Source organism: Rhinolophus sinicus, chromosome 3 (assembly GCF_057876585.1).
Source record: "Rhinolophus sinicus isolate RSI-liver-muscle chromosome 3, RSI-T2T, whole genome shotgun sequence".
Taxonomy (NCBI): Eukaryota; Metazoa; Chordata; class Mammalia; order Chiroptera; family Rhinolophidae; genus Rhinolophus; species Rhinolophus sinicus.
The window spans coordinates 60,438,073-60,463,728 of record NC_142503.1 but is presented as its reverse complement, the minus strand read 5'-3'; the positions used below and the strand labels follow the sequence as shown (position 1 = coordinate 60,463,728).

General features: G+C 34.2%; 1 long non-coding RNA gene across 1 annotated transcript in view; it reads right to left on the bottom strand.

Annotated features, from left to right (window-relative positions):
- Positions 1-22,051, bottom strand: part of LOC141570406 (uncharacterized) — a 70,405-nt gene extending 48,354 nt beyond the window's left edge. Inside the window, exons 1-2 of the long non-coding RNA XR_016020544.1 lie at positions 21,995-22,051; positions 21,071-21,146 (exon numbers count right to left, since the gene is read on the bottom strand). This is a non-coding gene — a long non-coding RNA (uncharacterized LOC141570406). The remainder of the gene's footprint in view (positions 1-21,070; positions 21,147-21,994) is intronic.
- Positions 22,052-25,656: the final 3,605 nt, after the last annotated feature.

Genomic DNA, 25,656 nt, shown 5'->3' with positions numbered 1-25,656 from the left:
GTTTGGAAATAAGGATTAACATCTAAGAAAGAGCTAAATATTTTTCCCCTAGTATTACAGCTAAATTGTTGAGTCAATATTTAAACACAAGTATTACAAAGTTTTAAAATGTGTGTTTTTGCCAATATGAATTTTTCTTTCATTCTCTTGCAAAAATATATATTTGCAACAGTGATGGCATTTTTAATAAAGATTTACATTAATTATTATAATGATATCAAATAGGTTTTGGAAGCACTGACTTTAAATATGCATTCTTTCTCAGTCTTTAATTTTCCAATTAATATTTAAAATCTCCAAGAGTAAAAAATAAATTCACAAATATTTCAACAGGAAACCTTTTATTTCCCCAAAGAATACTCACTAATGCCTTATGAAAGAAATACTAGACTCCAAAGAAAAGCGTTTGGGAAAGCTGTATCAGCACAATTGCATGTGTTTACTCAATATTTATGTGATATACCAAAGTATATAACTAACAACAATAATTTATACAGACACACACATAGATAAATATCTCTATCAATTTAGATGTAATTTGTATCCATTCAAAAATCTTTAGGTTTGATACTAAGAAGGGGTCAAATGTCTTTTTTTAATGCCCTATGTGCCTTAATTTCTAAATACTTATTAAACTCTAGTTTTTTTGTTGCCCTTATTAAAAGTTTCAATGTTCTAATGTGTTCTAGTTCACATGACCTAATGAGTCTACAGTTGAACTAAGATTGCAATTTCTGCTTCCAGTTTATTCTTATAGTCACTGGAAAATCCTTCTGTAGGATATTCAAGCTACTTTCTGGGGTCTGGAAGGTGAGAAGGGACAAAAGAAAATAGATAATATTTGGTTTCAAAACACAATCCTTCTATTAAATGGGAGGAAACAAAAATATTGTGGTACGAAACTGTCACTTGGAAGAAATCACCTCTATTTAAGACTAATTAAAAATTAAAAATTTTCAGCTTTGCAAGTTTACTACAACTGACATACAGTCATAGTGGTGATGGAGTTCTTATTTTAATTATGAATTTTGCTTCTGCAGAAAGAAAAATGTAGACTTATGCTCTAATAGATAATAAAAGAAAAGTTCAAACTCTAGATAGTACAATGACTTTCCCCAAACAGATCTTTTCCTTTTAAGCAGCAGATCAATAAATTATTCTTTTGATCAGAGAACTAAAACCTCCTCTATATTTTGCTTGTTACTTTCATTTTTCCCCCAAGAAAAGATGCAACCACTTAAGTAGCACACCACAAAAGCACTGTGGCACTTTTATCCTAGTAAAGAGTTCAAAAAGTAAATAAAACTTTTTTGGAACTTCTTCTTAAGAACAAAGCTAGCACCCAGTAGCTCCATATGCCTTGGGGTTAGGGGCTTATTCACAGCATCAAGAATCACTATTTCCATCTAGACATACAAGTGATCTAAATAGCATTCATAGGGCTTTAAAAGGCTTTTTGAAATAAAAAGTAGAGCAAACTACAAAAGTATAAATTCTAAGTTTTCCTACATCATTCCTACTTTGTAGAGCATTTGGTCAGGATGGGTGCTGCCAGGATATCACATATCAATCAGATATGAAAGAATACACTGGTCCACATGGCCAAGGCACAGGAACAAGACTAATGAGAACCACGCAGCGTGCCTCTCCTCTTCAATTAATTTTCTGTCGATATTCACTGGAATCCATGGTGAGAAAACGTTTTAGGTATCTGCCACCACTGGCAGATCCTTATCTTCTCTTAACCTATTGAAATACAGACTAGCAAAAGGGAACGTAAGTGCTACAAAGTAAAAAGGAACGAGAGCGGTATATATGGGAAGGACTGATGCACACACTGGCAGTCAAGCTGGTATTTTGGTCACAACTGAAACGTTAGGGGGAGGAAATAACTTTCTGCAAGGTTGATATTTCTATTCCTTTTAGAAGGTTATTTGGAGCATTTAGTACATAACAGGATAAGGAGATTCAATTGTGAGTTTTATAATATCAAGAAATAATACTTTTGAATGTATTTTAAATGTGAGGAAAAAGTACAAAATCTCTCCCTTCCTCCATCCTCCAACATATTGACAACATAAGGAAACACCCACTCAATGTTTATTTGGTTCACATGTGTATTATTAAATAGGAAAAGCTACTAAGAATACAGTTAAGTTTAAGTTCCACATTTTGATCACCTGTTAGTTATTTCTTCTTGGCCCTAAGTAGATTCAATACCTGTTTTGCTCTCACAATCACAGTTAAACTCACCCACACAATTGAATACTGAAATCTAGTTAAAAAGAAAAAAAAAAAAGCTTAGATATTTATATAGAAAATGTGTACCCCCGAGGGAAAGCCACTATAATGTCAGAACTAACAAATGGCAATTTTGTATTTGAGCATTTCTTACTGGAAATGTTAATTGAAAAATGTGCCAACTAAGATTTGCTTTGCCGTTACCAGCACAAATATATCTCATTTGCTCCTTTAACTTGCTTTACATCCATATCTCAGTATGAGTGAGTGATGGTCTTCTTGAATTACTGTTTTTTTCTAATTTCCTATTCCTCTACTTTCCTTATTTTATTAGTTCTCAGCTTTTAGTCTCTATTGTTCCCCTTGTCTGGTACTCCTTCTGGAATACTAGCTTTGTAAAATGCTGTAGTGAAGGGTTGCAGGATTTTTTCCCTCCAAGTGTATACTGCCAAGGGACTCTTTTTGAAGACCTTATTTTCACTGTCAAAAACTAGGGAGGCAGACCCAGTGGCCTTAAGGGATTTAATTAGAGTTCACCAAGTTGGAATATCCAAACTCTCAAAGACCTAATTTAAATACAAGTTCACTCACTTTTTCAACTATTTCTTAGACCCTTATTAAAATTTCAGGTTATTAAAGGGAACATCCTGCGTTTTGCAATACATAGAAAATAAACCTGGGTTATGCAGAATCGCAAACATCCTCCAGGTGCAAACACAAAATTTTGCCAATTGCTAGGGAAATAATAATGAGTTAGCTTATAAATTATTGAAACAACCATCGCTAAATTTTGTCGATCATGATCAATTACATTTACATTTATATGGGTAAGATTAGTTTTATAGGAGACAGTTAAACATTGGTAGTAGATTGGTGAGAGGAAGCATGTAAGTTAACGCATTTGTTGCCATTTGTTCTATTATTGCCTTTTATAAAAATGATAATTATTATGATTACTCTCGACTCTAGGTGGTGTTATATTTCTTTTGTTAAGCTGTCAGGCAGAACGCTTGTTAAAAGCTGATGACAAACCATATCAATTTATCAAAACTTTCTGGTCAATCAAACCTCAGTTACATAAGGATTAAGATAGTCACGTATAACACAATTCCTGAATGATAGCATTACAATTTTATGAGAAAAAAAAATGCCAGTCTTTTCTTGTCCATTCCTTTCTGTGTTAAGAATTGTGTGTTAATTAGACCTTCTAATTGAAGACTGACTTAAAACATGAATTGGCTACACTATGATATCAAAAATTAAACAACTAACTACATTAAAATCCACATAGCTTTAGCATGAAGAAAGAGAGCTATGACGGAAGGTGCTATTAAGCCAGGTGTCACATAAATAAGGGAAATGGGCAAAAAGAAAAGCAATAGGTTGCTATGACAGCATTAATTATTAAACTCCCCTTATAATGATCACACAAACAAAATACAAGAAATTCGTAGGGGTGTAGAGAGGTGAAAAGAAAACAAAAGCTTTGCTACTTCAATTTGATTTGGGGTACAATACACAAAACACTTCAACATTGTTTTGTTGCTGTTTTATTATTATTATTAATTATTATTATTATTATTTCTACCATAAAGAACACTTCTTAGTGAAATAATTGTGAGAACTCTGTCACAGCTATTGTTTTCAAGTATTTATCAGCTGGCATCCCTATAATGTTATTATATAATTAGCATATTAACTTTCTCACAGTTAATCTTCACTATGGCTTTAATAACTGGATTAAAGATCTGGGTCTTTTCAGAAAGCTAACTGGTGAGATGTAGAAAGAATTTAGGGAGTCCATATATTTTGGATTTTTTATTATTTATATGCTTTTAGTAGGCATAAAATCTTAGGTACCTCATCTTATTTCATTCATTTCATTATATATATATGTGTATATATATACATACACACATATATGTGTATATATATAGTATATAGTATATATAGTATATAGTATATATAGTATATATAGTATATATATATATATACACTATATATACTATAGTATATACACATATATAGTAGAGATACATATACGAAATATTTTATGCCAATAATATATACTGTAAGTCAAGTCATATTTTAAACCTGATTATTTTTGGCATTACTGCACAGAAAAACAGTAGTTATCACTTTATAAAAGCACACTAATTCTCAGTTACAACATTACAAGACTAGTTTATTGGTATAAATTCACATGAACTTCCAAGATGAGATATTTTTCATAATTTAAAATTTTAAAGTTACAGTTTATAATGATCACCCTGAAGCGGCAAAGGAAAATCTGTTTCTTCAGTAGATGTGCTAAAAATTCTTTCCATTTGCTTTCCACCAAAAGATCATGCTTAAGTACTTCCATTAAATATAAAATATTTTTCAGGTTTGCCTTGTTATTTAACGAAATTCAAAATCAGTTTGCAAAGGCAATCTCTCCATTCTCCCAACCCTCCAAAAAAACTTGTCATTTCATGACAAACATAGATTTCCTGAGAGATGGAAAACATTCACTGTGAAAATTGCTATATTTATCTTTGAGACATATTTGGTAAAATTCACTAATTTGCCCAGTGCATAATTTCAGTATGTTCATGGGGGAAAAAGAAAAAAAAGAACTGTCTTACCAATGACTTTAGAACAGAATTCCTCTGCTCTTAGAATTCGATGGAAGCAAGTGCTATGTAAATACTAATGACTGAATTTGATCTTCCCAGGCAGTGGGAAGGAACATGCTCATTTTGGTCTGAAATACACACACACACACACACACACACACACACACGATTTTTTAAGGAAAGGCCTTTATAAAACAGCCATAAAAATAATCAAGACAACAATTTACAAGTAAAATTTTAAGTCAGAAAGCAAGACTGATAAAGAATGATGACTTCTTTATCACATAAGTCAGATGCTATTAAGTTCCCAAACCATTTTTAAAGATCTAGTGGTTCTTAATTTGTTCTAATTTGACGTTGCATTTTTTTTTTGGCAATAATGTGCTAAAAATCAAAAGAAGTCTATTTTTGGATTTCTCTGATGTCATTTTTTTAGTTGCTATAAACTAGCTTATGAAAAGAAAATGAATGTCCCAAATTCAAAGATGAATGGGCTTTCAGTTTGGAACGGTGCTCCTAATTTCCTGTTTTGGACGAGTTTATACATCTCAAATCCATGACCAGATTGCCTTTTGCTCATTACAAGTAAAAGCCATTAGACATTTAATTTAATTTAAAATAAACAATTCGATTTTTCATTTGATTATGACTACTCACATAGGAGTTGGTATTGTATATTTCTCTAAATACTGTGTAATAGATTTCACAAAGAATTATCAACAAAACATAAACACATAAAATATTTATACTTTAACCGCTTCTTCTATTTACAATTTTAGTGTCTAAAAAACTAGGAAAAGGTAGCTAAACTACGAGATACCGTGACTATAATAGACCATAATAAGCTACCATGTTTCTCCGAAAATAAGACATAGTCGGACAATCAGCTCTAATGCATCTTTTGGAGCAAAAATTAATATAAGACTTGATCTTATATTACATACTACCCAGTCATATTATATTATATTATATTATATTATATTATATTATATTATATTATATTATATTATATTATATTATATTATATTATATTATATTATACCTGGTCTTATAGTAAAATAAGACCAGGTCTTATATTAATTTTTGCTCCAAAAGATGCATTAGAGCTGATTGTCCAGCTAGGTCTTATTTTCGGGGAAACACAGTATATCACGTAGTTTAATGTCTTGCATACCAAAATGGTAGTGAGAAAACTAAGGGTAGCTGCTATAGACTGATTATTTGGGGTCCCCCAATTCATATGTTGAAATGCTAACCCCCAAAGGGATGGTATTAGGAGGTGAGGACTTTGGGAGGTGATTAGGTCACAGGGTGGAGCTCCCACGAATGGGATCAGTGCCCTGATAAATGAGACCCTAGAGAGCTTCCTTGCCACTTCTGCAGGAAGATAGCCATCTATGAACAAGAAAGCGGTTATCATCAGACACCAAATCTACTAGTTCCTTGATCTTGGACTTCTCAGCCTCCAGAACTATGAGAAATAAATTTCTGTTGTTTATAAGTTCCCTAGTCTGTGGTATTTTGTTATAGAAGCCCGAAGGCCTAAGATAGTAGCCATTACTTAGCTCATGTATATTTTTGGGTAAATACGATATAAATCATTCATTCCTTTGAAAAATTGTCTTAGTCTTCTGCCCCATCCCCAAACCATTTTCTATTCTTTAGTCTTTGTCTTTCATCTGCATAAAACACTTTAAAGCTTGCCTATAAGATAAAGTGAAAAGTCTTTAATATGTTGTTTTACTGGGTCTATGGCTAAACTGTGAGTAACAAAACCTAACATAAGAGTGACTTAAACTAAATGGAACTAATTTCTTCCTAACATAACAGTCTGGGGAAGGCAGCTTAGAATTGTAATGACAGCATTACTTCCGTATCATTAAGACACAGAGGATTCTTCTATATTGCTGCTTTGCTATTTCTTAGATTACACCATTGCTTTCACAATCTGAGATAGTTCACCAACCCAAACACATTCCAAAAAACGGAATGGAGAAGGAGACAGAGATGAGGTAGCATCCTCTCCCTTGAAGGACTCATTCCCTAGTAATGTATCTCAGTTCCTATACCACATTGCCCTAAATTTAATCAAAAACCACACCTACCTAGCAAGGAGACTAAAAAATGTAATATTTATCCTGGTATTTATATGCCCACCTATACAGTGGGTATTTTGAGAAGTGAGAAAAAGAGAAGTGAATAGATATGAGTAGACCTAAGCTCTATTGTGCAAGGATTACAGGGCTCTCTACCATTAACTTCATTCCTCTCTCTAGTATTTTCATTCTTTTTACTCCCTCTACTTTAGCAATAATAAGATTGTCTCAATTTCTCAATATCCTCCTTTTGCTGGAATCACACTATCTTTCTGTCTTCAGGTGGTTAACATCTATTCTCTTTACCTCTCAGCTTAAGATCACTTCTTCAGTGAGTCCAATATCTAGTTAAGTCTTACTATAAAGTCCTATAGCACTCTGACTCCTTTGATACATTCATTATACTTCTGTTTGCATGTTTTAATGTCTGTTATTTTTTTATTAAACGGTCCAATCCATAAAGACAGATCATTGTGACAGCAGTGCAAAGTACCTTGAGAAAAGATTTATCATAGAAAGTCAGAAAAGGCTTCAACTTGAAAGTTCATTTTGGAAGCTGCATTTTGGTCTGCAGAGGCAGAGATAATGGGAAAAGAACTACAAGGAATACAACTCATTTATTGGAGGAACTGGACTTCACTGAAACAAGCAAGTTTATTTTTTCTCACTACAGCTTTTGTAAACTCACTATGTGGATCCATTTTTCACTGTCCCTCAGATAAAATCTCAAACAAATCCCATGGATTTTCCAGTCACTTGTAGATAATTGAGATGCCTGGTTTATTCTAATAACCCTACAACTTCAGACCACTCTAACATGCTTAAATAACTTCAAACTACTATCCAATTTAAACTACTTCCAGGGCCTCAGAAACCTAACTTAGGGAAGAAAAATCAGGGATACGGAACTTAGTGTTATATAGGTGGTAGCATTATAATGTGGCATTGGTACCCTCCGGATGGCTGTTGAATCATTGCTCTTTTCTCACTCATTGGGGGCTTTTTGATTATGCAGAGGTGTTCTTGCCTGACCTCTCAGACTGCAGCTACCACAGTGCTGGCACTGGCTGGCTACTTACAACTCCCTCAGCCCCTGGGTCTCTGTTGAGATACTTGTACTCTTATATGCAGTCCCCTTGAGTGGAATTTCTTATACAGCAACATAAGACTGGATAACTTTTGTGGGTTTGACATATGGTCCCCAAGAAGCACTCACTTCGCTCCCTTCAAACTCTTGAATTAAGCTCATGCGAACACAATTACTTCTCTTTGTGAAGTCAGCAGGAAGATGCAGCTTCAGCCAAATCATCTGTTCTTTTCAGGTATGAGCATGAGCTAAGTCATGAGTTCTGGAGCCCCCTTTACTATATCTTAGCATGTGCTAAGAGATAAGGAAACACCTCTCCTATAAAGGAATATTTGATTCTTCTTGTAGTTATAGCCCTTGTGGCCTCAAATAAAACAAAAGTCAGGCACTTATTTAACATCATATTTTAGGAGAGAAAAGCAAGGTTAATGTGTAATACAAAATCAGGGAATCTCTGGTCCTCCTCTATTTGAAGATACTAACCACCTTGATGAATGTATGAGATTCATGTGCTCATACAAACACACAAACAAAAAAGAGAAAAGGCTAAAAAGGGAGGTTGGAGAATTGAGGATCATTCTTAAGAGTTGGAATTTGATCCTATAGGCTGAATACAATGACCACAGAATTTTACTTTGAGATTATTTTTAAAAACACATTATATTTCACATCACACTTTTGTAATCACTTGAAACCTTGAGAATGATGAAATTTGCTGTAGGGACATTTCTATTAGTGACTCTATTATAATGTGATAGAATTGGATGGTCCCACTGGATTTATATAACTCTGTATTTGGTTCAAAAATATATAATTTTGGAGTAAAGAAATCATAATATACAACTTCCATTAATAATACAATGAAAAAAATATTTTGTGAAATTCCTGTGCCACATGAAAAATATGAATCCTGCCAATAAAGGCAGAATAGTATCCTCTAATATAATTTTTTCAGCCGAATTCATGTAATCTAGCTGAAGGAGAGTGCAAAGTAGAAAAAAATCCATAAAATAATATAGATAGGTCAACATGAATGTGTCCTTATGAACATTCTTTCAAAGAACCTACCCTTATCACGCAATCCCAAGTTTTAATAAAGCAGGAAGGGAGTTGGGAAGTCATATGATTTGATTCTACAAAAACCAGTTAGTAAATCTGAATAATACTGGCATAGATATGATAATCAAGTCCAGATCTATTAATGACACTGCCATGAGAAGCATATAAATATAAAAATAAAAGGACAAAAACAGAGCCCTGAGGGACCACAATTTTACAGTCACTGTTTCTGATGAGCTGCTACCCAATATAGTATGCTGTGTCTGCTGACAAAGATAATTACATTTCAAACCAATTTAATGCTGTCTGGATGATCTAACAATATGTCACTGTCTACTGTGTCAAAGGTGAGTGATACATCTAACTTTGAGCGTAGGTATCCATCCCCAGAAACTCTCCCATCTCACCGGAGATAAAAAGGTAGTCCCTGATAACTTAATGGGTATCCCCAAATCCATGTTGGAATTTTATCAAATATTAATTAATTGTGTCTTTGGACAAAATATCAAACATATTTCCATTTTACTATTTTTTTTCTAAAAGAGATAAAAACTAGAAAATCTGCATCAGAATCCAGCAGGCACATAGTTCATAATCCTTAAATGTTTGCTGAATAAATATTTACATACATTTTTATTAATAGGCAATGAACTAGAGAAGCAAAAGACATGCACAACAGAATGCTAATAGGTTACGGTATTCTCATTTCTGTTAAAAATTGTATTCTGCATGTAATTCCTCAATTATATGTGTGTGAAGAGGTACAAATAAATTCTTAAAATAAAACAGATAAAAAGCAAGATGATAAAACTATAACAGTTTCCCAAAGTTTGCACAGAATTTCTTATATATTTCTGTAAGATTTGCTTTGAATTAATATTTTAAAGAACAAAAATAAACACATAAACAGTGAGAAAACAAATGTGACAAAATTAGTGATGTAGCTGAACAGTATATGGAATTCATTTTAGTATACGGAGTATTATTTTTGCAACTTTTCTGTAGATTTAAATTTTTTCAAAATTAAAGTTAGAATTGAAGAGAAGGGGAATGGAGAACAAATGGATGAGAAGGAAGGGCTTGAAGTCATTTGAGGCCTATGTGTAAACCACTGTGGGGATGCTGCAGCCTCCACCAGCTCTCCTCTGAGAAATTATCCTGGCCGAGATGACCATATCAGACATTTGTTATGTTCACATCATCTACTTTCCTTCAAATCTATTGAAAAAAGATTTTAAAAAAATGGAAAATAGGAAAAAGCTTTTACATGTGAAGTGAGTCTAAATGAGTCTAAGTGAGTCTAAATCTAAGGCCATAAGTTCAATCACTTTTATTATTTGCTTTCACTCAATAACTTATTTTGCCCATCCTACTGAAATGCAGGAGAGTGAGTTCTATTCATTCTGTTGTGCTTCCTTCCAAGATGGTGAGAATGCCTATAGTCATCAGTCAACTTCAACTACCACAAAAACACTGTCTCAGTCTTCATAGTCCCTTCAGATTTGCTATTTCTGTTGTTTCAATGCCTTTCTCAGAACCTAATATCCAGTCTGCAAGCAGCTGACACAAAAGTCTGCTAATTTTACAACTTATATATCAATTCTTTCTCTCTCAAGTCTCTGGGAATATGTAGCCTAAGAGACATCTCCCTCTTTTTCTCTCCTCAAAGCCTCCAGGACATCTAGCATATTCTCAGTGGGATAGGGTTTTAGTCTGAACTCTAGCTCCTCAACTCAGCAAAGCCACCAGACTCGGTTTTCCTTGCCGTGCCTACAGTCTGAAAACTGCCACCAGGCAGAAACCCTCAACGATATTAGGGCTCACCATCTTTGTTCTATTCTTCTTACGAATAAGTCTTTTACTGTCATTGTTCGATGTCTGAAAATAGTTGCTTCACATAATTTTCCTGTTTACCAGTTGTTTTCCTCGGAAGATTAAAGCCAATATTTATTACTAGATCACAGTCAGAAGCAAAAGTCCACTTTTTTTCTTTTCAACCCTTTTGAATAATGTTAGATTAGGTGTGTGTGCATGCTTGCTTTCAAAGCAAAAGAATTGTAATATTTACATATAAATATTTGTGTGAACATAAGTTTTCACCACAAGATTGCTAAATTGTGACAAGAATATGGCAACTTTTTAAGATAAACTTTTGTAAAAAAGATTTCATTTTACTACCAGTGTTCATCCTCACCACAAAGGGATGAGATTTCTATTTCCTCCTCTACCCTGTGCTTGGTAGTATCAGCTGTTATTTTTCACTTATTTTTTCCATTATATGAGGGATGACTTTAATTTGCGTTTTGCTAATTGTTATGATGTTGAGCATTTTTCCTGTGCTTATTTTCAATCTGTATATTTTCTTTGATGATGTGTCTTTTCAAATAATTTAAACACATTTTTAATTGAGATGTTTGTTTCTTATTACTGAGTTGAGAAGTCTTTATATATGAAGGATACCAACCCCACACTACAATCAAATATTTGCAAATATGTTTGCCCAAAGTGTGGCACATCTTTTCATTCTATTAACAGTGTCTTTCAAAGAATTATTTATTTAATTTTGATAGTTTTAGTTAGCAATATTTTAAAGGATTGTGCTATTTCTTTATCTAAGAAATCTTTACCTAAGGCAAAATCACAGATTCTTTCCTATGTTTCTTCTTGAAGTTTTTTATTTGTGGGTATTACATTTAGGTATCTGATTCATTTTGAGTTAACTTTTGATATGCATCAAGGTGTTTGTTTGTTTGTTCATTTGTTTGTTTTTTGCATAAGAGCTCAAATTGTTTCAGCACTACTTGTTAAAATCATGATCCTTTCTCCATTAAATTGCCTTTATACCTTTGTCAAAAATTAATTAATGAGGTTTCCAGTCAAGATGCAGAATAGGCAAACATCGTGCTGCCTGCTCTCTCGACCACATCAAAATTGCAATTGAACTACAGAACAACCATCATTGAAGTTGAGAATCACCAGAAGTCTGGCTGAAAAGAAGTCATATAGGTAAGGATATACAGAATAAGCCACTGTGAGACTGGTAGAAGGGGTGGAGATGGGAATGGGCTGGTCCTACACCTACATGTGTCAGTCAAACATCAGGAGGAATATCTCAGTTGCGGAAGTCCCCTGAGAAGCAAGGGGTCCCAGCCCCACACCCAGGTCCCCACCCCAGGGTTACAGTGCCTCACAACTATAGAGAAGTCCTCACGACTTCTGGCTTTGAAAACCAACCAAAATTGTGGCTGAGTACCATGGAGGGCGGCTGGAGTCTGATGTGTTCCTCTTAAAGGGTTCATACATGGACTTACTCACTGATGGACACACTGCCTCAGCTCCAGCACTGGGGCAGCAGCTCTAAAGGTGGCAGGGGCATATGGGGAGGAACTGAATTGTGTGGATTCAGGGCAGGAGTTGGAGGGGCAGCTTTCTTCCAGACAGAACTGCCAGCAAAGAGCATTGTTCCTTTGTTGAGCTCTTCCCCACACAGTATGCAGATGCAAGCAACCCCCACATATTAGTTCCCATCAAACTGACTAAGTGTTTGCTCTGCCCTGGCGATTCTTTGAGACTCCATCCCACCCACCCTGCAGGCCCAACTAATCCAATTCCAGTAGTTTCCATAAAAATGGCCTGTCTTGCCTCATGCTTTGAACATTCCTAAAATCTCTCAAAGGGTCACAAAACCCAAACAAGAACCATCTGGCCTTGGCATGCCTTCTATCTCTTGCTAAGTAGCCCCAAGCCTGGCACAGTTGGCAGCTGACCTCAGTTCACAGCTTAGTCTCTCCAGGCACATTTAAGCCCAGCACAAATCAAACCATCTTCAGATTACCCTGTAGCTCATACCAAGTGGCCCCAGGGAGGGCACAGGCAGTGGCTGACCTTAACTAGCAACAGTGCCTGTCCCAAGATGCCCAGAACCAACACATCTGGTAATCAGCTTTACCATACCAAAATACAACACAACTACCTCCACAAAAGACATACCCAAAAGGAATACTCAGCAGGCCCCGGAGCCCTGCAAAAGTGAATCCTGCTCTATAGGGTGAGCACCTGCATAAGAGGTACTCCACTGTAGTCAGAGCCAGTCCTCATAAAAAATAAGCCTGAGGATCAATCCCTCCCATTAATGTGCCAACAGGAATCAAAGCTCAACTAGAACAGGAGGGCACACACAAGCCACAGAAGGGACACACCTAGAACACTCAGCACAGGGGAAGAGGAAGACTGCACCACTGGGCCCCATAGGACAGCTATTACATAAGGCCACTCTACTATACTGGGAGGCATAGCAACTCTAGCTAATACGTAGAAACAAACACAGGGAGCCAAAATGAGGAGACAAAGAAACATCTCCCAAATGAAAGACAGAAAAGAGCACCAGAAAGAAAACTTTAATAACGGAGACAAGCAATCGATTAGATGCAGAGTTCCAAAAACTGTTCGTAAGGATGCTCACTGATCTCTGGGAGAACTTCAACAAAGAGATAGGAAACATAAAAATATAGATAAAAAACATAAAAAGGAATCAGTCAGAAATAAAGAATACAATAATTGAAATGAAGAATACATTAGTGGGATCAACAGTAAATTAGATAAAGCAGAGGATCCACTCACTGATTTTTAGGATAAAGTAGTAGAAAACACTCAAACAGAAAAACAAAAAGAAAAGTGAATCCAAGTAAAAAGAGGAGAGTTTAAGGGCCCTCTGGGACAACATCAAGTGCACAAACATTTACATCATAGGGGTACCAGAAGGAGAAGAGCGAGAACAAGGAATAAAAAACCTATTTGAAGAAATAAGGACGGAAAACTTCCCTAACCTCGTAAAGGAAATATATATACAAGCCCAGAAAGTGCAGAGTCCCAAACAAGATGAACCCAAAGATGCCTACACCAAGACACATTATAATGAAAAATTCCAAAGCTTAAAGACAAAGAGAGAATCTTAAAAGCAGCAAGAGATAAGCAGTTAGTTACCTACAAGGGAGCTCCCACAATACTGTCAGCTGATTTTTCAACAGAAACTTTGCAGGCCAGAAGGGAGTGGCAGGAAATATTAAAAGTGATGAAAAGCAAGGACCTACAACGAAGATTACTCTACCCAGCAAGGCTATCATTTAGAACTGAAGGACAGAAAAGGAGCTTCCCAGACAAGAAAAAGCTAGAGGAGTTCATCAACACCAAATCATAATTACAAAGAATCTTAGAGGGACTTCTTTAAGACACCCCTCCCCCCAAAACAAATATGAAAAATAAAATGGCAATAACTACACATTTATCAGCAATTACTTTAAATGCAAGTGAATTAAATGATCCAATCAAAAGATAGGGTGGCTAAATGGTTAGAAAAGAAGCCCCTTACATATGCTGCCTACAAGAGACTCACTTCAGATTGAAAGACACACCCAGACTGAAAGTAAAGGGATGGGAAAAAGACATCATGAAAATGGAAATGAAACGTTAAAAAACAAACAAACAAACAAACAAACAAACAAAAACTTGGGTAGCAATACTTATACAAAAAAAAAAAAAAGAATTTAAAACAAAGGTTATATGTAACAAGAGACAAAGAAGGACACAGTAATCCCACTTCTGGTTATTTATCCAAAGAAATCCAAAACACTACTTTGAGGGGATGTGTGCATCCATATGTTCTTTACAGCATTGTTTACAATGGCCATGATGTGCAGGCAGTCTGGGTGACTGTCAATCTATGAGTGGACAAAGAGGAGTGGTACATACACCCAATGGAATATTGCTCAGCCATGAAAGAGAATAGGTTACTGCCATCTGCAGTGGCATGGATGAACTTGGAGGGTATTTTGCTGAGTGGAGTGTCAGACAGAGACAGATACTATGTGATTTTGTATATGTGGAATCTAACAATGAAATAAACAAGCAAACAACACAGAAACAAACTCATAGATACAGAGAACATTTTGATGGTTTCCAGATGGGAGGGGCGTTGGGGATTAGTGAAAAGGGGAAAATAATTAAGAAAATAAAAAGAATAAAAAAATGAAAATAAAATCCATATCCAGAACACTTCTTTCCCCAGGCTTTTGTGAGCTTTAGATCACTGTCTTACATTTAGTTCAAGTTGTGATTTTCAATTATTTTCCCCAAAGTAAAATTTATTTTAAACCACCACCTTTCTTAGTAGAAAATTATTAAAGAAACATAAGCCATTTTCACATGTTGGCACTATTCTTATTACTTTTATTTCATATGTTTGGAAGTTTGGACTTTTCACCATCCAGGATACGGCTAATGGATTCTTTTTTCCTCCTTTTTTGGGGTGCTAGTGGTGTTGGTAAATTGTTTCAATTTGTTTTTTGTTTACTTTCATTACTTTTCTGTTTTGGTTAATTTTGTTTATTGAAAAAGCTTTATTATTTACCTCTAACTTGAGACTGTGAATCACAGAGATCAAAACCAGCAGGAAAATTGATGTGTCATTTAGAAAGAATTGTTAAAGAAATCATCTCTCATTATGTTCAATATATTTTTAACCAAACACATGATATAAACATGTTTTTAAACTTTTAAAAAATGTTTATACTTATGCTTTTATATCTATGTAACATTAACTTGTAACTGAGATTGTATATATATATATATATATATATATATATATATATATATATATGTGTGTGTGTGTGTGTATATGTATATATAGACATATATATATATATTGCATACATATACATGTATATATATGTGTGTGTGTGTGTGTGTGTATATATATATATATATATATATATATATATAATCTGATAAAAGCTGTAGTAAAACAAAGAAAACAAATCCAGTAATACTGAATGAAAAAAACATGCATCACTCCCGAATAGTGAGCATCTTTATTTTGCATTTGTTTTACCAACCCATATATACCATAAATTTTAACTTTCCCTTCATTTCTCATATAACAAAAATGGTATTGGCCTGAATGAGGAGGCCTGGGGTTAGTCACTATCCCACTAATGCACTGTTCTCCCTTGGATAGTCATCTATTCTCTTTGTGTTTCACTTTCCTATTTTGTAAAATTGGTACATTGACACAGGGTCAAAATATCTCTCAGAGTTCTTAAACTAATAAGAGCTTTTCCATCTGTCTCCTTCTCCCTCTAGAGTACCCTCATCACTGTGGCCCTCCAGGACTCCTCTGTCTAAATTGGCCTCTACTATAAACTCATACTCTTATCAATCTGATTTCTGTTCTTTTATCACTCTCTAAAAACATCTTGTTTATTTACTTGTTCACTGTTTGTCTTTCTACCATAAGACTGTAAGTTTCCAGGGGCATGGGTAAAGTATGCCTTATTAACCAATATATCACCAGCATCTAGAACTGCACACAGCAGACACTTAACAAATATATGTAAACAAATAGATGAATGAGACAAAAGACATGAAAGCACTTTGGGAAAGTTAAAATATCTATAGAAATATTTTTTTTCAAGAGTTATAACAAAAGTAGTGTTTTTCACCTGAATCAACTATAACCGTTGTCACCTCTGCTATTGACACAAATTTAAATATTTTAACACATACCACAAATATGGTTCCAATTCTGATTCTGGCATCAGAAATATTTTCTTACATATGCATAAAAATTACACACAAAAGATTTTTTGTGTCTCTTTCAAAATATTTCTTTCCCTACAAGGAGAAACTTTCTACATTATGTGGACAAGTTCCCTTTGATGAATAATACAAGATCAGACAGCGGACACCTACTTCTCTTTCCTTGGTGCTATGGTTCACCTAATACACTCTCATTCTTTCTTCTTTACAATGATATACCATTGCCACTGGCCTTCTAAATGCTCCTTTAATTTCTTCCTCCTGCTGCACTGCGTGATTTTTATGGGTATGAACAAAGAAATACTAGTCCATTTCAATCAGCAGTAAATCTCGCTTTTGCCCTTGTTGCTGCTTAACTGTACTTTTAGTCTTATTTTCTGAAGATGATTAATTCAAGTGGAAAGGTACTATATTGCAACATCCTTGGATTCTACTTCTTTCTGACTAACTGCTGTGTGGGTGCAACTCATATGCACTGAACTTGGCCAAGACTTTGACACTTTCCTTGTAGGTTTAGCCCAAACCAGTAGTAGAGAGTCCACGAAACTGACAGTTCCAACACATGGGATCTCCCCAGATTCTGATATTGCCTTTTCTCATTAACTCGCATAAATTATTTTGCTCTTCAGCCAGTTTCATTACCTGTAGTATGAGAATGGAAATTAAGAAAAGTCTATAGTTTCCTATGAACTTCATAGACTACAGTTTGATATATGATGTTGCCTAGAAACTTCTTTCAAGACTCAGATTATCTATCTTCAAAGTGGAGACAAAAAATAATTATAGTATTCCTCATAGATACAAAAACAAAACACAAGAATTATTTCTTTATTTTAATGTATGAAAAATAGGTATTTATAAGAGAGCTTAATTAACTAAGAGACAGTTTGGTCAACTGAGATTGAAAATGCAATGTGATGTACTGAAGGCTAGAGTGTCAATCTAAGAATCAAACATTTCTTGTGTCATTTATAGCTTTGTCAAATGATTGCTTTATGACCTGAGAGCAATAATTTAAAGTTTTTGGCCTCATTTTCTTATCTGTAGTTTGAGATAGTTTCTGGGATTAAAAGCATGGTAATCACTAGCAGAGTCTTAAATCAGATAAGTTTTCTCTTTCACACAAGAAGTAGGTGAAGAGGCTACCATAGGAGATTAACATGTGGACCCTACAAAACTGATCTATCATATAGATGCCTAGTTCCAAAAGAAAAAGAAAGAACTAATCCTTTGTAAGGTATTCACAAAGTACAGATGATGTCACATAGATGAGGGCATCCAGCGTTTCCTTGTGTTAAGGCACCCAACTGAAACTCAGCTACCTTGAGAAGTAATATAGATGGATGCAGAAATATGCAGAATAGAAACTGCACTCTTCATATTAGTGATGTTTTTATATGGGGAAAGGGGAAATATTTTTTTCCTTTATATAATGATGGAGTTAACATGGCTGGTTAGGGACCAAATTTTGAAGAACACGTCTTTTTGATGCTCTTTATTTTATTAAAATGACCCTTTTTTCTTTACTAAATCCTCTGCTTTCAAGAAGATCATCACGCTTATTTGCCCCAAACAGTGACAATCCCGTCATGGATGCCTATGTGCCAAATTCCATTAAGTCCTGGCTTATCACTTAAGACAATTCTTCTAATGGATTAATTGACCAATAAAATAAATAAGTTTTTTTCTTGGGGGTGGGGAGGCAGAGAGGAAGCTTCTCAAAATATCCTACAAGGGTGAATGATGCTGTAATGGAGGGAGGTACTAGGATGTGCCTTTAAAAAGCAATGAGCAATTCCATATGACCCAGCAATCCCTCTCCTGGGTATCTACCCAAAAAATCTGAAAACATTTAGAGATAAAGACACGTGTGCTCCAATGTTCATTGCAGCTTTGTTTACTGTGGCCAAGACATGGAAACAACCAAAATGTCCTTCGATAGATGAATGGATAAAGAAGTTGTGGTATATATACACAATGGAATACTATTCGGCAGTAAGAAAAGATGATATAGGAACATTTGTGACAACATGGATGGATCTTGAGAGAGTAATGCTGAGTGAAACAAGTCAGACAGAAAAAGCAGAGAACCATGTGATTTCACTGATATGTGGTATATAAACCAAAAACAACAAAAGAACAAGACAAACAAATGAGAAACAGAAACTCATAGACACAGACAATAGTTTAGTGGTTGCCAGAGGGTAAGGGGGGCGGTGGGTGGGGGGTGGGAGATGAGGGTAAGGGGGATCGAATATATGGTGATGGAAGGAGAACTGACTCTGGGTGATGAACACACAATGGGATTTACAGATGATGTAATACAGAATTGTACACCTGAAATCTATGTAATTTTACTAACAATTGTCACCCCAATAAATTTAATTTAAAAAAAAAAAAAAAAAGCAATGAGCATTGGTTGTTGTCCTGCCTGTGACATTTCTGTCCTGGGATTACTCTTCTTAATAAAGTAGACAGGCATTTTGAATTGCGTTCTTGTGTACTTTAAAAACCAAACCAAACCAAAAACAACAACAACAACAACAACAAAACAAAAAAAAAAATCCTTCAATTCAGCCTGGCTTATATTATATTCTCATCAATACGCTACACATCACTCTGACAATTTCTTGTGGCTGTCAGGCCGAAGTTAGCTGGAAAAGGTTCTCATGATATGTGCTCCTACATTCTGAATTCTTTAATAGTTTATTATAGGGCCATCTCAGTACTGGTTTTCAAACAGGAAAATCTTTTTTTTTGTTGCTTCAAAGATAGGGGGACAGTAAGGTTAATTCCAGGGTAATAGAAATATTAATAAACAGTAATAGGCAAAGTAGTGGTAACCAACATGGAAATAGAAATAATGACAAGAAAAGAAAGAATAACAATAAAAATGCCTAAAGACAAACTTTGCATAATGAAAGATATAACGGAGGTTTTTATGCTACTACAGCTTCTAGGATTCCATCTGTGGGCCCCAAGATTAGTGGGCCCAGGGTGAGCCCATTTTTCATAGGTTATAGAAGTTCTCTGAGTGGCTCAAGTTTCCTGCTGTAGCCCATGTTGCATAAACTATGACAACCATGGATGGGATGAAATGAGGAGCTACGTAAGGCAGTAGTATAGGTTCTGAAATGACTCTTTCACAACTCCTGCATTTCAGAGTATTCAGAAATCAAAATAATTAATTTATGTAGCACCTACTTCTTCCTCTTCGTATCTCTGATTGCCTAAAATAACATAAAATGATAACCTCTAATGCATTTCTAGTGCAGAGAAGTTTAGACCATGGTTTACACAAAAAGCAGTAGATAAATGCATATCCATTAAGCTTTTAACACAAAATAGACAAGTGCTATAAGGAATGGTCCATATAGTGAAACAGGACAGGACAATAACCTTAATCCAGTGTGCTATGAGAAGAATCTCTGGATAGCAGTATTATTGGCAGTTGGACTACTGGAAGATTGCTGTGGAAAGGGACACTAGGTGAGAATATGTAAACTAGGAAAAGAAAAAAAAATCCATTAGCAGGGCTACAGAACCCAGAAACAGAGCACATTTAAAGATAGGCATGTAGGCATTTCTATATGAGTGTCTATTGATGCATTTTTTTAAAAGAAAATAATCAGTACAGTATATAAAGGATGGATGTTCAATGTTTATTTTTCTTTCTAGATAGTGAAGTAAATTACTAACATTGAAATTTTAATTCTACACAAAAGTTTACATTTTTTCCATTGACTAAGTTGAAAAAATTCTGATTAAAACAGAAGCAAAAAGAAAAACTGAGCAGAAAGAAAAGAAAAATACCCTGTTCTTCATTAAAACTTGTCCTTAGTTGATAAAATCCCAAGAACTATAATCTATTTGATGGGATGCAGGGAGGGAACAGCATCCATCCAATTCATATAAACTAGAAGGAGAAGTCTAACAAACAAAATATTGACTATCCTTTCAAATAGCTCAATTGGGAAATAATGATTAGTGTCAAACATAATATCACAAGGTCAGTAACCTTTCAGCTCACAGTGCAATATTTTACTGTGTTTGTCCCAGAAATCAGTTACCATAGACTCTACCATTTATCATGTACATCATTTGGACTTTCTGAATGTAGGAATAGTCGATCTTAACCATTCTACAACTACTAGAAGTTGAAGGTCATGCCATATGTCATTGAAAAGAGAATTTCCTTTGAACTGGCAATAAACTTTTGACTTTGACCTGTAACTTTAGTGCCATAAAGTAAACTGTTTTCCATCTTTGTAATTTACATAGAAAACATGTCTACTTTATTCTAGTATACTGTCTCACATCTCTGTGAGAATACTGTCCATTTGAAGGGAAGTATTCAAGTAGCAATATTTACTTACTGCTAAAATTTACTTGCTTCCAAAGGATAGAGTTCTTGAACAATTTCTCTTATTTTCTCTACTGCATGCTTGATAGCTAGAGAAACAAAAAGGGGTAGACATCAATAAATTACATAATCTAGGAAGCCATAAACATGATATAGTTGAGAACTGAAAATACTGCTTTTTACATCTGTAAATATTTAAGACCCACACTTCAAAACCGGTGTCAATTGTTATTTTTTCTCTGCATGTGATTTGTTGAAGGGAAAAAAAAGAGGAAGAACTCTGGTTAAATACTCTACTGCATTTAATATATTTAATATCTCAAATAATACTGTCACAGTTACACAGTTTACAAGCTGGATTTTGTCTGACAAATGCTCTGTAAGAAAAATGCAAAGTACTCATATACTCCCCCAATAATGATAAATCTACGGTAACATTTTGTTTAGTTCCAAAGCCATCTTCCAGATTTTGTCTCTCATTTCATTTCCTGTCGTATAATGTAGATGCAATATTTGTATTTTTTATTGGAAAAGAGGTAGGACATTTCTAAAGGCTGAGCACTTTGAGTAAGCAAGGCACCATGAAGAACCTCTGTCTTTTATCAACTTAAATGTACAAGTCTCCCAGAGAGTAGCGTAGCAGAAAGGTAAAAATAGAATACAGTCTTCCTTATATGAATATATGTATACTTTGATTACTTGTATTTTACAAACAGTGATTTGAATCTCACAAGTGGTTATTGCAATCTCTCTCCCTCTATAGATAGATAGACAGACAGACAGACAGACAGACAGACAGACAGATAGATGATAGATAGATAGATAGATAGATAGATAGATAGATAGATAGATAGATAGATAGACAGACATAGATATATATAGAGAAAGAGAAATATCTCCATCCCCATATATGTCATATATTTAATGATGAAAATACCTTTATTGTTTCATCTTTCACTTATTTCCTCCTCTTCAATGTGGTTATCATCTTCCTATAGGCAAGAAAAACATTGTAATCATCTTGGTGCATTAATGCTTGTCCCATTGGTTACTAGGTAAATGCTTGCTGGATATTGGTAAGGAAGGAAAAGTGAAATTGTGTATGTCTAGTATTTAGTAATCATGCAGTACTTCATTTTAGTTTTCTTAAAACTTTCCTCTTCCTGTTGCAAAGAGCTTGCTGTTTTTCAGTGCGCCATGTTTGGGTTTCAAAGTTGGCTCCTACACTTACTAATTATGAGGTAGGCAAAACACTTAATTAACCATTTGTGACTCATGTTCCCACATGTAAAATGAATATAATAATTAGACCTACCAGATATGGTTATTGGGAAGATTATTTAGGTTTATATAAGTAAAGTAGCTTGAAAACTGCCTGGTATATAGTAAGCACTAGTAAGGGTTTACTATGATGATTATTAGTATCTCCTAGTCTATTTATCTGAAAATAGGAATAATAATAATACCTATTTCATAGATTTATTAGCACTAAATAGACAATAAATGTAAAGAAACTAACAATTTTCTGGTAGACTGGATGTGGGACATGAGGAAGAAAAAAAAGGAGTCAGGAATGACTATAAGGTTTGTCACCTGAGCAACTGAAAGGAAGAAGTTGCCATTAACTGAGATGGGAAAACTAGGAAGAACACTTTTAGTGAGAGCAATTCAAGAGGTCAACATTGGGAATTTGAAGTTGGAAATTCTATTAACTATCTGAATGTGTATTTTGGGCAAGCACCTGAATATAGAACAGGAAAGAAAGAATACAATTCAGTAATTTCAAAATGAAAGTACTAATTCATGGAGCCTATACTGAGTTAACTGAACCAACTGATTATATATATATATATATATATATATATATATATATATATATATATATTCAGTGGTTTCTAATTTATTAGATATTTGAGACCTTTTTAGAGGCTGATGATAGACACATGAATACATACACACAAAATGTGCATATATTTAAATTTGTATGCTTGGTAATTTGATTTTATCCACATAAGCCATAAAGACACTGTTGACAAAATGACAGTCTTCTCATTCTAATTTTTCATGCAAAATAACACTCACTTTCTGAAAAACAATTTCAGCAAATTGCACAAATAAAATCAAATATAAACTTTATTTCCACATAAAAGTTAATTTTAATAGACAGCTGTTGTTGTTTAGCTTAAGTGAGAAGCTACAATTATGTATGGCACATTAATTTATTTAGCTAATAAATGATTTCAGATTTTTTATTTTGATGGTAGCAAGGTTTTAAAACCAAAATTCACATAAATATACTTTAGCAAATGATATCAGTTTTCATAGTTCATTTCACAATATACTTATAGAATTCTGTCAAGGAGTAACTGCATTTTCCAAGAATCTAAGTTGAATTGCTACAAATATCTTTGTCTTCAAAACCATGAGGTCATTTGGTAAAGTCTGTATCAACCCTTGCAAAATTGTATTTCATCACTGAAACTTTGACATAATTATCTATCTTATACCTCCTCTCCCAAAAAGCAGTATTTTCAGTTCTCAACTATATCGTGTTTATGGCTTGGCCAAAATATTTCTAATTGTAGCATCATTATTAATGATAAATAAAAGAATTTGAGCATATCTATTTTCCCATTACTAAAGTCAACTTATTATCCAGGCTATCTAACCAGTGAATAAATGTAGTACTATAAAACTGTTCTGAATCAGTTGTAGCATTGAACAATAGAAAAGGAAATTAAGAATATAATTCATTTATAATAGCATAAAAGGAATAAAATACATAGGGAAAAAATTAACAAAAGAGGTATAAAACTTGTGCTCTGAAAACTAAAAAACATTATTGAGAGCAATTACAAACCTAAATAAATAGAAAGACATTTCATGATCCTAAATCAAAAAGACTTAATATGGTTAAGATGGGAATACTTTCCAAATTTATCTACAGATTTAGAGCAAGTCACATAAAAATCCCAGTTAGCTTTTCTGCAGAATTTACAATCTAATGCTAAAATTCATATGGAAATTCCAGGGATATAGGATATGTAAAATAATGAATACCGTTTTAAAATTATTGCTTTAAGAGGTTATCTTTTAATCAGTGAGAAAAAGAAAAGAGTCACAAAGTACATCTATATCATCTTTTGTATTTATCTACCTATTTACCTTTACTCATGCTCTTTATTTTTTTTTGTGTGTGTGTGTGTGTGTGTGTGTGTGTGTGTATGTGTGTGTTCAAATCAAGTTAAGTGCTTAGTTTTGTTTCATTTCATCTTAAATGACACCCTTAGTATTTCTTGTAGGGCAGTTCTTTTAATGACTAATATTCTTAGCTTTGTTTATGGGAATGATTTAATTTCTCCTTTATTTACTTAAAGCTTGTTTTGCTGGATATAGAATTCCTGGTTAACCACCTTTTTCTTTCAACATGTTAAACAGGTCATTCCACTGCCTTTGAGCCTCCATGGTTTCTGATGAGATACCAAATGTTAATCTTATTAAGGATAATCCCAAGTGATGGATCATTTTTCTCTTTCTGCTTTCAAGCTCCTCTCTTTTTCTTTAGTTTCAACAGTTTGATTAGGATGTGTTTAGGTGTGAATCACTGTGTTTATCCTATTTGGAGGTCTTTGCACTTTTTGGATATATTAATTAAAGATTTTCATCAAATTTGAGGATTTCTTCATCCCTATCTCTTCAAATACTCTTTCTGTTCCTTTCATTTGCTTCTGGAACTCCCATTATATGCCTACATGTCTCTGAGATTCTTCTTCTCCTTCTTCTCCTTTGTTTCAGACTCAATAATCTCAATTGATCTATTTTCAAGTTCACTCATTTTTCTGCCAACTAAAATTAATTCCTAAGTCCCTCTATTAGATTTTTCATTTTAGGTATTGTATTTCTCAACTTCAAAATTTCCATTGAGTTTTTTATTATATAATTTGTTTCCTTATTGATATTCTCTATTTGTTGATACATCATTCTCAGACTTTCCTTTAATTTTTTAAGATATTATTTCCTCTAGTTCTTTTAACATTATCTATAATATGTTAACATCTTTCTAAAATTCAATATCTGGGCTTACTCAGGAATAGTTTCTATTGACTACTTTTTTCCATGTGCATAGGCCATAATTATGTTTCTTTGCACATCTTGTACTTTCTCTGTTGAAAACTAGACATTTTAAATAATATAATGTGGCAACTCTGGATATTAGATGCCTACCTCCCAGGGTTTGCTGTTATTGTTGTTTGTTTGCTCAGTGACTACTATGGACTAATTCTGCAAATTCTGTGTACTCTATCATGTGTGGTCAGTGAAATCTTTGTTTGGTTAGCTCTGTAGTCAACTAATTGTTGGACAGAGATTTTGTTAAATTTCATGAACTCATCAGTCTTCCACCATCTTCCAAGGGGATCTTTATAAATTTGGGGCACACTTTCAACCCTCCGGCAGGAAAATTACAACTCCACCTTAGCCTTCACTTCTGCTGGCACAGAGCCTCTAGATAAGCGAGAGGTAAGAGATTGGCATCTTGTCAGTCTTCCCTGGACATACACATATACTCATACATGTTAGTGACTTTCTAAATTCCCAAAA